We start from the raw sequence: 12,266 nt of genomic DNA on the forward strand, positions 1-12,266 counted from the left end.
TGTCCGCCTTTATCCAGGGTTTACATACTAAATGCAGCGACAGTCTTGGAAACTCCTGTGGTGCCTAACCCACATACACTTCTCTCACAAATACCATCTACAGCAGCCTGGTTTACAGTAATTGATTTAGCAAAAGCCTTTTTCAGCATTCCACTACACAAAGACTGTCAGTTTCTGTTTGCATTTACATATCAGGGCAGGCAATTGACTTGGACGGTGATGCCGCAGGGTGCGCAGAATAGCCCTAATCAGTTTGCAAAGAACATGTCTAGCTGTCTGCTGCCGTGGCAGCTGGACAACTCTGAGGTAGTACTATTACAATATGTGGATGATCTTCTTTTGTGTGCCCCCACGGAGCAAATGTCCATCAGGGCCAGTGTTAGCCTCCTCAAGCATCTAGAAAAACTGAATTGTCGAGTCTCAGCCTTGAAACTTCAGTTCTGCCTCGGTCAAGTGGTCTTCTTAGGCCACTGCCTTACTCAGGGTGCCAGACATTTCACAGAAGAAAGGAAGACGGCCATCTACCTACTACCATTCCCAAAAGATCCCATAGAGCTGCAACGGTTCCTTGGACTATGTACATATTGCAGACAATGGATCCCAGACACCTCACGTCTGATGCAACCCCTATATGATGCACTAAAAGAAGACACTCTGGCTGATGTAAACAACAAGGACCACCAAGAACAGCTGCAACAAGCCTTTGAGCAACTAAAATCAAGGATAATGACAGCCCCTGCCCTTGGAAATCCGGACTATGCTCAACCTTTCCATTTGTATGTCTCTGAGACGGGAGGGCATACAGACGGAGTACTCACGCAGAGACACTGTACAAAGTAGCGCCCAGTCGGTTATTACTCAGCGCATCTGGACCCGGTAGCCAGGGCCTCCCCCAGCTGTCTACGAGCGGTTCACCCCACACAGCAGTTACTTGAGAAGACGGCGGACATCATCCTTGGACAAGAGACTCACATTTATGCTCCACACGATATTGCGGCTGTTTTGGCTTTACAGCAACCTAAACATCTGTCCACACAGAGACACCTGCGGCTGCAGTGTTTGTTGATTTTGCCAAAAAATGTGAAATTACATCGGTGTACCACCATCAACCCGGCCACCCTGCTACCGGCACCTGAAGGAGAGGGGAAAGAGGCTCCACCACATGATTGTCTGGAACAAATTACTGCGGAGTCAACTCCACTTGTTCTAGTGGGGGAAGTACCCTTGGATGATCCAGAACTTACGTTATATACGGATGGATTTAGATATGTTGACCCCCCTGGCAGGTTTCATACTGGATATGCTGTCACAACTGAAGATAAATTGGTAGAGGCTGCAACCTTACCACTGCCAAGAAGCTGGTCTCTGAAGTTGTTTGCCGGTATGGAGTCCCAGAAGTCATCGAAAGTGATCAAGGACCAGCCTTTTCCTCATGCGTATATCAAGAAATACTTACCATGATCGGATCAACAGTGGCGTTACATACTCCTTACCATGCACAGTCAAGCGGCAAGGTGGAAAGATTGAATGGCACACTGAAAAGGCAATTAACCAAAATGATGCAAGAAACTACGGCCCATTGGCCTGAGCTCCTTCCCATTGCACTATATCACATACGCACCACACCCATAGGGAAACACAAACTGTCACCCTATGAGATACTATTTGGGTCACAACCAGCTATAGCTAGATTTACCCCACAACAATTATCAGAAGAAACAGATCATGTTGTGCAATATGTGATTCAGCTTGCCAAAGCCTTAACTAACACCCATGCGTTAGTATCATCTTCTATTCCAGATCCAGCTGATGCAGAAGGTTGTCATACCCTCAAGCCTGGAGATTATGTGTATGTGAAGAAGCATATTCGGAAACACGGACTAGAACCATTGTATGACGGACCATACCAAGTGCTCCTGACAACCCCAACAGCAGTAAAACATGAATTTTCAGAATATAAGCCTAGTGATCCAACATGTGGCAATCCGGATGTTGGATATTGTAGTCCCCTGGGACAAATGTCTTCATGGTGTATGTTATCAAATAACACCGTTTTTGTCGATTTGGTACATAAATTAGTATTACAGCACTCTGCTTTATGGGATCTGCCATCAGCCACATATTGGGTCTGTGGGAATAATGCGTACAAACGGCTCCCAGTCGGAGTAAGGGGGACTTGTACGTTGGCCCGGTTAACTCCAGCCACTTATCTTATTCCCCATAGTAAAGTAGATTTGAGAGCCATCCCTCTTCATACCATCTATAAACGTGCTAAGGACAACACCCCACGCCCATCAGGAAGACCTCATTTAGTACAAATGAGTATACCCAATAAGATAGCCAGTACTGTCTTCCTCTACCCTATGGTTACAGAAATGTGGGACAAATTAGTGGAAGTCACTGATTACTTAGATGACCAGATTTGGAGTGTATTGGAAGTAATTAATACTACTGTTGCGGTGCAGAATCAACTTATTATAGTAGCTAATCAACATACTTTAGTGCTGGACTATTTGACAGCAGCTCAAGGAGGGATGTGTCAGGTTATAGGCCCAGCCTGTTGTCACTATACTGACCCCGACTCTACCATACGGTTAAAGACTAAAATAGAAGACATTAGGAAACTCAGGGAAGAGTATAATAAACATAATGAATTGACCAAAGACAATTGGTGGTCTGATACGTTCTACTTTTTAAATCCTGCTAATTGGTTTAAAGGGATTGGTGGATGGATTGCTGGAATATTACAAGGAGTGTTGCATATTGCTGCAGGCATCTTGTTAATATGTTTTACTAAAACTAGTCTTTTATTGTATCCCATTTTGCATGAGGAAAACCTGCCAGTCATCAGAGAGCAAGGAGGACGCTGCCAACCGACATCCAGTGCTATTATACACAGACCTCCCAGATGTAACCAGCATTGAGGACCTCAGCGACAAGGGAATGATGACCTTTACCCGCATGCCCCAACCAACCTCACGTCTGAAGATCACAGCTTTATGATTATGTCAACGAACAAGGGGGGATGGACATGCCGCGACGACCTCAATTGGTAACAAGGGCACTAATTGAGTGAAGACCAATGTCCCTCAGGCTTAAAACATGACCCTGGGAAAGCACCTCTATTGTTGATAATAACATAATTTTTAGGGGGGAATGTAAAGGACATATTAATATTTATGCTATCCAAGTGTAAAGGACATATTGATACTCATGCTATAGCAACTCCATTTTGTCTGCTTCCTTCAAAATCATGTTATTATACTCATAGGCGGATTATAATGAGGTCAATCCGGGCTACCGCCCGGGGCCCGGGACTGCCATGGGGCCCGGGGCCTGTGACCGGATTGACCTCATTATAATGTGTGACAGGAGGGCCCGGGAGTCGGAAGATGGAATCTGCTCTGCTGTGTCTGGCGGCGATGCGAGGATGACTCACCAGCTGCTGACTGTGTAAGTGCAGGAGAGGAGGCTCCACCCACCTGCTCCGGCCTCCAGTAGAGCACAGAGCCAGCTTACAGCATGGCCACTGCTCTCCCTGCCCCCTACCCGGGTCTGAATGTTACCTCTCCGCTCTCCCCCTCCTGCCCTGCAATTACACCAGAGCTCTGCAGTCGGGCCCCAAGAGGAGGGGAGGCTGCCCCACAGAGAAGATGGAAGAACCTGCATCATGTACAGAAAGGGTAAGTCCATGTGCAGTGTGTGTGTGTTATAGATATATATATGTATGTATGTATATATGTGTGTGTGTATGTATCTATATCTATGTATTTGTGGACCATCAGAGGGGCTCACTCGCTGTCGTGGCCCGGGCTGCTTCCTCTGTGCAGAACCGCTGGCCATGTCAGGTGAAGTGCCGGCAATCAAGCAGTGCCAGAGGTCCTACACAGATGCTGTAGAAGCAGCCCAGGCCCCAACGGCGAGTGGGCCCCTCTGATGGTCCAGGGCCATGTCTGTGACATGCCGGCGGCCCTGCACTGAGACATGCCTGAGGAGCTGCTGGACAGGACAGTTTTATGTGTTTATAAGATATGTACGTGTGCATGTGTCTGTGCGCATATCTGCATATCGTGCATCACAGCTAGAAGACACGGCCCTGTGCGCGCCAGTGTCTGCTAGCGTGACGTCATGCAGTGTGCCCTGCACTGCTTCTTACCACCATAGAGGAGCTGGACGACTGGAGCCGAGCAGGGGGACGGTGAGTGATGTGTCAGTGTGTGCAGATATCATTGTGTGATATGTCTGTTTATATGTATTTTTGTGTTTCAAATGTGTTTATGGCTATGTACCCACGATGCAGAAATGCTGCATATTTTTCCGCTTCTACCTGGCAGGAAAAACGCATGCAGATTTTACATGCGTTTTTCCCGCCAGGTAGAAGCGTTTGTCAAGCGTTTTTGCATGCATTTCCGCATGCAGGTTATCAAGCGCTTTCCAAGCGATTTTAGCATCACTTGGAAAAGTGCTTGACAACTTGTTCACACTATATAAATCCATGCAGCCGGCATATATAATGTGACCAAGTAATAGTTAAAAAAAAGAATATGAATGGTAAAAAATAAAGATTATACTTGCCTTCCGATGGCCCCCGGTCTCCTCAGTGATGCGTCCGGTGTGTTGGGCGGCTCACGGTGGTGTGAAAGGACCTTTCATGACGTCATTTAGTCATGTGACAGGTCACGCGACAGCCGGTCAGCTGTCGTGTGACCTGTCACATGACTAAATGACGTCATGGCAGGTCCTTTCACACCACCGCGACGCATACAACAGACCGGACGCATCGCTGAGGAGACCGGGGGCCATTGGAAGGTGAGTATAATCTTTATTTTTTTTATTTTAAATTCTTTTTTTTACAGGTACTATGGTACCCGGGTCTGGATGAGAGCCTCCTCTTCTCAAAACCCAGGTACCATCTGGACATTGAATCGCTTAATGTCCGCATGTGCACATGTAGTCATGCGGATATTAAGCGATTCAATGCAAGCCAATGGCGGTAATTACGCTGCGTGTCCGCAAAATTAATGGACATGCTGCGTTTTTTTCCGCAATGATAATCCGCCTTGGAAATTTCCGCAGCATGTGCACAGCACATGTGGATTGTCATTGGGGACCATGGGGCACGTATTACCAAGCGTTTTTTCAGCGTTTTCGCTGCGGAAATTCCGTGGCAAAAACGCTTGTAAAACGCACAGTGGGCACGCAGCCTATGCGTGTATGTATTTGTCTTTGTAAATGTCTGTATATATTTGTTTGTGTGTGTGCGGCCTCCTGCTGTATCTGGGGGGGGGGTTCCGTGCGTCCTCCGGCTGTATCTGGGGGGGGGCACCGTGCGTCCTCCGGCTGTATCTGGGGGGGGGCACCGTGCGTCCTCCGGCTGTATCTGGGGGGGGGGCGCCGTTACTCCTTCAGCTGTATCTGGAGGGGGGGGCGCCGTGCGTCCTCCGGCTGTATCTGGGGGGGGCGCCGTGCGTCCTCTGGCTGTATCTGGGGGGGGCGCCATGCGGCCTCTGGCTGTATCTGGGGGGGGGTGCCTCTGGCTGTATCTGTGGGGGGGGCGTCGTGCGGCCTCTGGCTGTATCTGGGGGGGGCGCCCTGCGGCCTCTGGCTGTATCTGGGGGGGGCGCCGTGTGGCCCCTGGCTGTATCTGGGGGGGGGGCGCCGTGCGGCCCCTGGCTGTACCTGGGGGGGGGCGCCGTGCGGCCCCTGGCTGTATCTGGGGGAGGCGCCGTGCGGCCTCTGACTGTATCTGGGGGGGGTGTCGTGCGGCCTCTGGCTGTATCTGGGGGGGGTGTCGTGCGGCCTCTGGCTGTATCTGGGGGGGGGCCGTGTGGCCACTGGCTGTATCTGAGGGGGGCGCCGTGCGGCCTCTGGCTGTATCTGGGGTGGGGGGCGCCGTGCGGCCTCTGGCTGTATCTGGGGTGGGGGGCGCCATGCGGCCTCTGGGGTGGGGGGCGCCGTGCGGCCTCCGGCTGTATCTGGGGGGGGCGCCGTGCGGTCTCCTGCTGTATCTGGGGGAGGACGCCGTGCGGCCTCCTGCTGTATCTGGGGGAGGGCGCCGTACGGCCTCCTGCTGTATCTGGTGGAGGGCGCCGTGCGGCCTCCTGCTGTATCTGGGGGGGGCACCGTGTGGCCTCCGGCTGTATCTGGGGGGGGCGCCGTGCGGCCTCCTGCTGTATCTGGGGGAGGGCGCCGTGCGGCCTCCTGCTGTATCTGGGGGAGGGCGCCGTGCGGCCTCCTGCTGTATCTGGGGGAGGGTGCCGTGCAGCCTCCTGCTGTATCTCGGGGAGGGCGTCGTGCGGCCTCCTGCTGTATCTGGGGGAGGGCGCCGTGCGGCCTCCTGCTGTATCTGGGGGAGGGCGCCGTGCGGCCTCCTGCTGTATCTGGGGAGGGCGCCGTGCGGCCTCCTGCTGTATCTGGGGGGGCGCCGTGCGGCCTCCTGCTGTGTATAGGAGGATTATGTGAAAGCTCATATTATACAGTATGAGACCCTACATACATAGGGAGATGTCAGCATACTTAATTGTCCTCAATATTAAGTCATACAATTAATATAAAAAATTAATTATAATTAATATATTAATATTGTGCAGAATTAATTTCACATGAACTATCACATGATCTATCAAAGGGGGATCATGTGACAAGTCATGTGATACATCAGGTGTGTGTGTGTGTGTGTGTGTGGGGGGGGCCCTTGCCGTCTAAACTGCCCGGGGCCCTTGCTACTCTTAATCCACCCCTGATTATACTCTTTGCATAACATACATTCTTTCCTTCTTTTCTAATGCTTCACATGCAACTTTCCCACACTAACTTTTTCTCTCAGGAACATTCTATGAGACACCCTGCTCCTGTTATCTAGCTAGTCTGAGCCGGGATGTACGACCTTGTAAATTTCCATCATGCGCCGAATTAACGATGATATATGACCATATGTTTGTCTCCGTAATAATTGCACTAACATTGGCCTAAGCCTGTAGTACTGTAGTACGGCTGTAGATGATTGGCTATTGATATACTCAAAACAATATAAAATGCTAAGTAGAAATAAACGGGGTTAGAGATTCTCTGAATCCTCCCATACAGAGCACTGCCTCCGTCTGGTTTTCTGTTGGATTGCGCAATCAACATAATAATTTGACACTCACTTGGTCAACCGTGAAGGGACGTTGGTGCCCTCCCTCAACAACCTGACCTCCCAGCTCTCACTCTGGACACGCCCCCAGCTTCCCAGTCACCTGACTCCTGTGCTCGCAGTCTGTCTTCCCCCTGCAACCAGAGGTTCGGCCCCGGCAGTTTCCTTGTTCTGAAAGTACTTACACCCCGATCTTCCCCCTTAAACCCCCGCTCTCCTTTAACTCGCCATTCCACGGGCAAGAGTTCCTTCACCAAATGTTCACATTCTTGGACTTCCTAGACGATATGGTGCCATATGAATTGATCTTGTTCGTAACGGTGAGGAGGCACTCCTGCTGTTGTCCTTTCTGACCGGCGTAGCTCAGTTTGACCGATGGGGGGGTGCAGGGTCACTCGGATTCCCAATCTCCGCCTGCCCAATCTCCGCCTGCCCGGTGGCTTCAACCGATGTTATTCCCTCACTGCCTGCATTGGGGACTGCAGGTAATCGAGGGCTGGGGCTCGGAGGTAGAATCATCAATTCTTCTTCGTCCACATCGTGGCTTGGGGCAACTGTGACAGGACCCTCTCTAGAAGCAGGTGATTCTTCTCCATCCTCGTCATCTTTAGACAGGGTCGCAGCATACTATGATAAACCACTCTGGTAGTGGCTCCTTCAGCCCCCTCGGGTTGAACTTCATACCCAGGTACTTCAGCGCCAATCCTGCGCTTCACTCGGTGCGGGGTCCGTACCCACCGCCTACTCAATTTGCCCCGAGGCTGCCTGTTCCGAACAACACCCGCTCCCCGGGCCTTAGAGCTGTCCCTCGAAGAGGCAATGTCTCATGATGTTTGAGCTCCTGAAACTTTTGTTGTACCAACCATCGGAGGGTCTGCCGTCGATGCCGATGTTCCCAGACCCAGGAAGACATCCCCGTCCGTGGGTAGTCCTCCTCGGGGTCCAGCTCTAACTCGGTAATCGCTCGCCCCTTTCGCCCGAACAGCAAGGTATAAGGAGTGAACCCCGTCGTACTATTCACTCGGATGTAGACCCACACCAGCTCGGCCACAAATTCAGGCCATCGTACCTTCCGATCTTCCTCCAACGTGCGGAGCATTTGGATCAGTGTCCAATTAAAGCGTTCACAGGCCCCATTTCCTTGAGGGTGGTAAGGAGTAGTCTGTGACTTCTCAATCTTGTACAACCGGTGCAGCTCTTCCATCACCCGGCCTTGGAAGCAGGCGCCTTGATCAGAATGGATCCTCTTTGGGCAGCCGTACACCCGAATGAAGTCTCAGCAGATGGCCTGCGCAGCTGACTCAGCGGTCTGGTCTCTGGTCAGGGTCACTACCGCAAACTTTGTGAAGTAGTCTGTCATTACCAGGCAATGTTCATACCCGAGATGCACCGGTCCAACAGTCAAATAGTCGGTCATCAGCACCTCCAAGGGGGCAGAAGACACAATGGTTTGTATGGGGACCCGTTGCTCTGGGGGCTTAACCAGCTTACAGCTCCGACATCTTCGACAAGTGTCTTCTATTGTTGCTCGCAGTCGGGGATGATACACCAGCCTCTGTAACCACTGAAACGTCTTCTCTGGTCCGAAGTGAGCCCCTCGTTCATGAGCCTCCTTAGCCACTACTCCAACCAACTTCTCTGGGATCACCATTCGCCAGGTGGTCCCGAACTCTCGCAGTAGCTGCACCCGTCGGTACAGCAGCCCGTCTCGCAAACACAGTCTCTCCCATTGTCCCATCATTTTCAGTGCTCCCGGGGACAGGGTACTCCTCTCTTCTCGACTGGGGACTTGCCGCAAAGCCACCCATTGACGTAATTGAGCAACTTCTCTGTCAGTCTGTTGAAGTCGGATCCAGTCAACTCTTGGCCGCCCTAGCACTTGTTCTTCTGACGTCTCTCCGATCTCTCCCTGCGCCACGGCCAGCGGTCCCACGAAACTTCGGAAGCTAGGGGTCTCATCCGCCTCCAAATCTTCATCGCGGTCATGATCAGGCTGTTCATATGTCACTCTGGAAAGGGCGTCGGCATGAGTATTCTCTGCCTTAGGCCGGTAGGCGATCTTATACCGATACCTGGCCATGCGGGCCACCAAACGCTGCTCTGGGGCCCCCAATTTCGCATTCTCCAGGTGGGCCAGCGGGTTGTTATCTGTTCTCACCAGTACTTCGGACCCGGACAAATACTCTGCAAACTTCTCGGTCATTGCCCAAACTAGAGCCAGCAACTCTAATTTGAAAGAGCTATAATTATCTGGGTTCCTCTCGGAGTCGTGAAGGGAGCGGCTGGCGTATGCAATCACGTACTCTTTCCCCTCCTGTACTTGGGATAACACGGCTCCCAGACCATGTAGGCTCCCATCAGTGAGGAGTATGAATGGTTGGGAGAAATCCGCATAGGCAAGTATTGGGGCCTCGGTCAGGGCCATTTTTAGGGCACGGAAGGCCTCTTCCTGGCTGCTTCCCCACCGAATCACCTGATTCTTGGAGCCCGCTGGCACTCCTTTAAGTAGCTCCAGCAATGGGTTGGCTATGCGGGTGAAGTTCTTCACGAATCTTCGGTAGTATCCGGCAAGTCCCAGGAAGGCCCGAACGTCCTTCACTGTCTTTGGGGTAGGCCACGCCTGTACGGCGGCCACCTTTTCCTGGGTGGGCCTGACTCCTTCACTGGACACAGTATGACCGAGATATTCGATCTGTTTGTAGAACAGGTGGCACTTCTGGGGCTTCACCTTTAGGCCATGACTCTGTAGGCGACTCAGTACTTGCTCCAGTTGCTGGAGGTGCTCCTCAAAGGTGGCGGCATAGACAATTATGTCGTCAAGTAAATCAGTGTCTCCTCGAAGTTCAAATCGCCCAGGCACCTCTCCATTAGACACTGGAACGTCCCAGGGGCGTTAGTCAGGCCGAAGGGCATCCAATTGAATTAGAACAGTCCCATGGGTAATATGAACACCGTCTTCGCATGGTCATGTTCGGCCACAGGCACCTGCCAGTACCCACTGGCCAGATCCAAGGAGGAGAAGTATCTTGCCTTCCCTAAGGCCGACAGGGACTCTTCGATTCGGGGTAGTGGGTAAGAGTCCCGTACTGTACAGGCATTCAGTCGTCTATAGTCCACACAGAACCGCAGGGTCCCATCTTTCTTCCGGACCAGGACAATTGGGGCTGCCCACGGACTCTGACTCTCCCATATCACACCATTCTGTAACATATGGGCTAGCATCTCCTTAACCTCTTTATACATCTGGGGAGGTATCTGCCGGTATCTCTCCCGCACTGGGGCAGTGCTCCCCGTGGGAATCTCGTGGGTAATGGCTTCGGTGCAACCAAAATCATCCTCATGGTGAGCAAAGACTTCCTGGTACCGCTCCAGTACCTCCTCAACCTGCTGCACCTGTCGAGGTATAAGTCCCGTCAATTCAGCCCGCATTCGTTCTAGGATTCTTCGTTCCCCCTTCGCACTAGCCCGGTGGGATTCTGGCGGCACGGTGACCGCCAGAGTCCAGGGGTCTCCTCGTACAGCGGACAGCTGTACCACATCAGGTCGCACCAACTTCTCTGGCATTCCCAGAATCTGGGCTATTTCCGCCCTGGGAGGGAGTGTGAGATCATCTTCGCCCAGATTAACACACCGCACTATAACATTGCCACCCTGAATGGTGGCCAGTGTCCGAGCCACCAAGAGTCCGGGGGGTACTTTGTCCATCGATGTTGGTTCTAATTGAACTTCGACCCCCTTCACGAGGTGTGCAGGCCCGTGCGGATAACGTGAGTACAGTTTGTCCGGGCGGTAAGGTGATCACCGTAGCTGCTGGCACTATTATTTTCCCCAGGATCTTCCCTTCACTCGACGTCTCCTGAGCCTGGGCAGCTCGGATTAGTTGTTGAATGACCCTCCTTTGGGGGTTCGCGGGTCCCACTGGCCTAGAGGAATCTCCTTCGACTCACTAATCAGGATTTGCCCAATCTCTTTCAGCACATTCATTCCGAGGGTCACCGGGGTCCACTTCAGGTTCCCCCTGCGACCAGGACGACTCCTTTTTTTCCCACATCTTTTTCACACACTCGGATCTTCATCCACACCACCCCTGCGACCGCGATGGGTAATTGATTAGCTGCCGTGAGTCTAATTACTGGACCCCATTCAGGCCGCGCTATCTCTGGAAATCGCTGTTGAAAGTAGGCTTCTGTTATCATAGTCACCTGGGATCCCGTGTCAATCAGTCAGTGAACAGCCCGACCGCTTATTTTGGCCCAGACAGTCGGGCTGGTGGAAACCAGGTCCTTGGGACTTCCTCTTTTTCTTTCCCCTTCCTCAGGCTCCGGGCTGTGTCCCCCAAACACGGAGCCCGCTAGTTTAACGGCTGCCGCGACAGGGGCCGCCCTCGGCTAGCACAGCCCCTGGCGTAATGTTATGCGTCTCCACACTTCCAGCAGGTCGTGTTTCTGTCTGTGTAGGGCTGCCTCACTCCTCTATGGAACTCTCCTGCAGAGGGAGGCCTTAATTCAATTCTTTCCATAACTGGGGCAATCGATCTGGAAACTAGGTCCTTGGGACTTCCTCTTTTTCTTTCCCCTTCCTCAGGCTCCGTGCTGTGTCCCCCGAACACGGAGCCCGCTAGTTTAACGGCTGTTGCGACAGGGGCCGCCCTCGGCTAGCACAGCCCCTTGCATAATGTCCTGCGCCTCCACACTTCCAGCAGGTCGTGTCTCTGTCTGTGTAGGGCTGCCTCCCTCCTCTATGGAACTCTCCTGCAGGGGGGGTCCTGAATTCAATTCTTTCCATAACTGGGGCAATCGATCTGGGTGTCTCTGGTGTCGGGGCAGGGGTCTTCTTGAGACTGGACCATTCATCCCGCATCTCCTGTATCTCCTTTTGCATCACTCGAGCCCATTCCGGTTCAGCTGCAGGTGGGGTGGGTACCTCGTTACTCCGGACCATCCCTGCCAGGGCCGTCACCCCCATCTCCTGCTCTCTCACACGTGCCTCCGCCCCCAGTTCTGGAAAAGTCATACGTGGGTTGGCGCGCAGGCGCTCCCGCAAGGCCTGCTTCAGCTGCACATCCCTGAGGCCTGCCACAAACTGGTCCCTTAAGATCACATCAGGGGGGCCCATTGCCAAATTCCCCATG

General features: G+C 52.5%; 1 long non-coding RNA gene across 1 annotated transcript in view; it reads left to right on the plus strand.

Annotated features, from left to right (window-relative positions):
* Positions 1-3,482: 3,482 nt before the first annotated feature.
* LOC141156521 (uncharacterized) overlaps positions 3,483-12,266 on the plus strand; it is a 52,500-nt gene continuing 43,716 nt past the window's right edge. Inside the window, exon 1 of the long non-coding RNA XR_012247653.1 lies at positions 3,483-3,683. This is a non-coding gene — a long non-coding RNA (uncharacterized lncRNA). The remainder of the gene's footprint in view (positions 3,684-12,266) is intronic.

The sequence above is a fragment of the Phyllobates terribilis genome, unplaced genomic scaffold, assembly GCF_046119375.1.
Source record: "Phyllobates terribilis strain yellow unplaced genomic scaffold, ASM4611937v1 Scaffold_8__6_contigs__length_399053987, whole genome shotgun sequence".
In the NCBI taxonomy this organism is placed as follows: Eukaryota; Metazoa; Chordata; class Amphibia; order Anura; family Dendrobatidae; genus Phyllobates; species Phyllobates terribilis.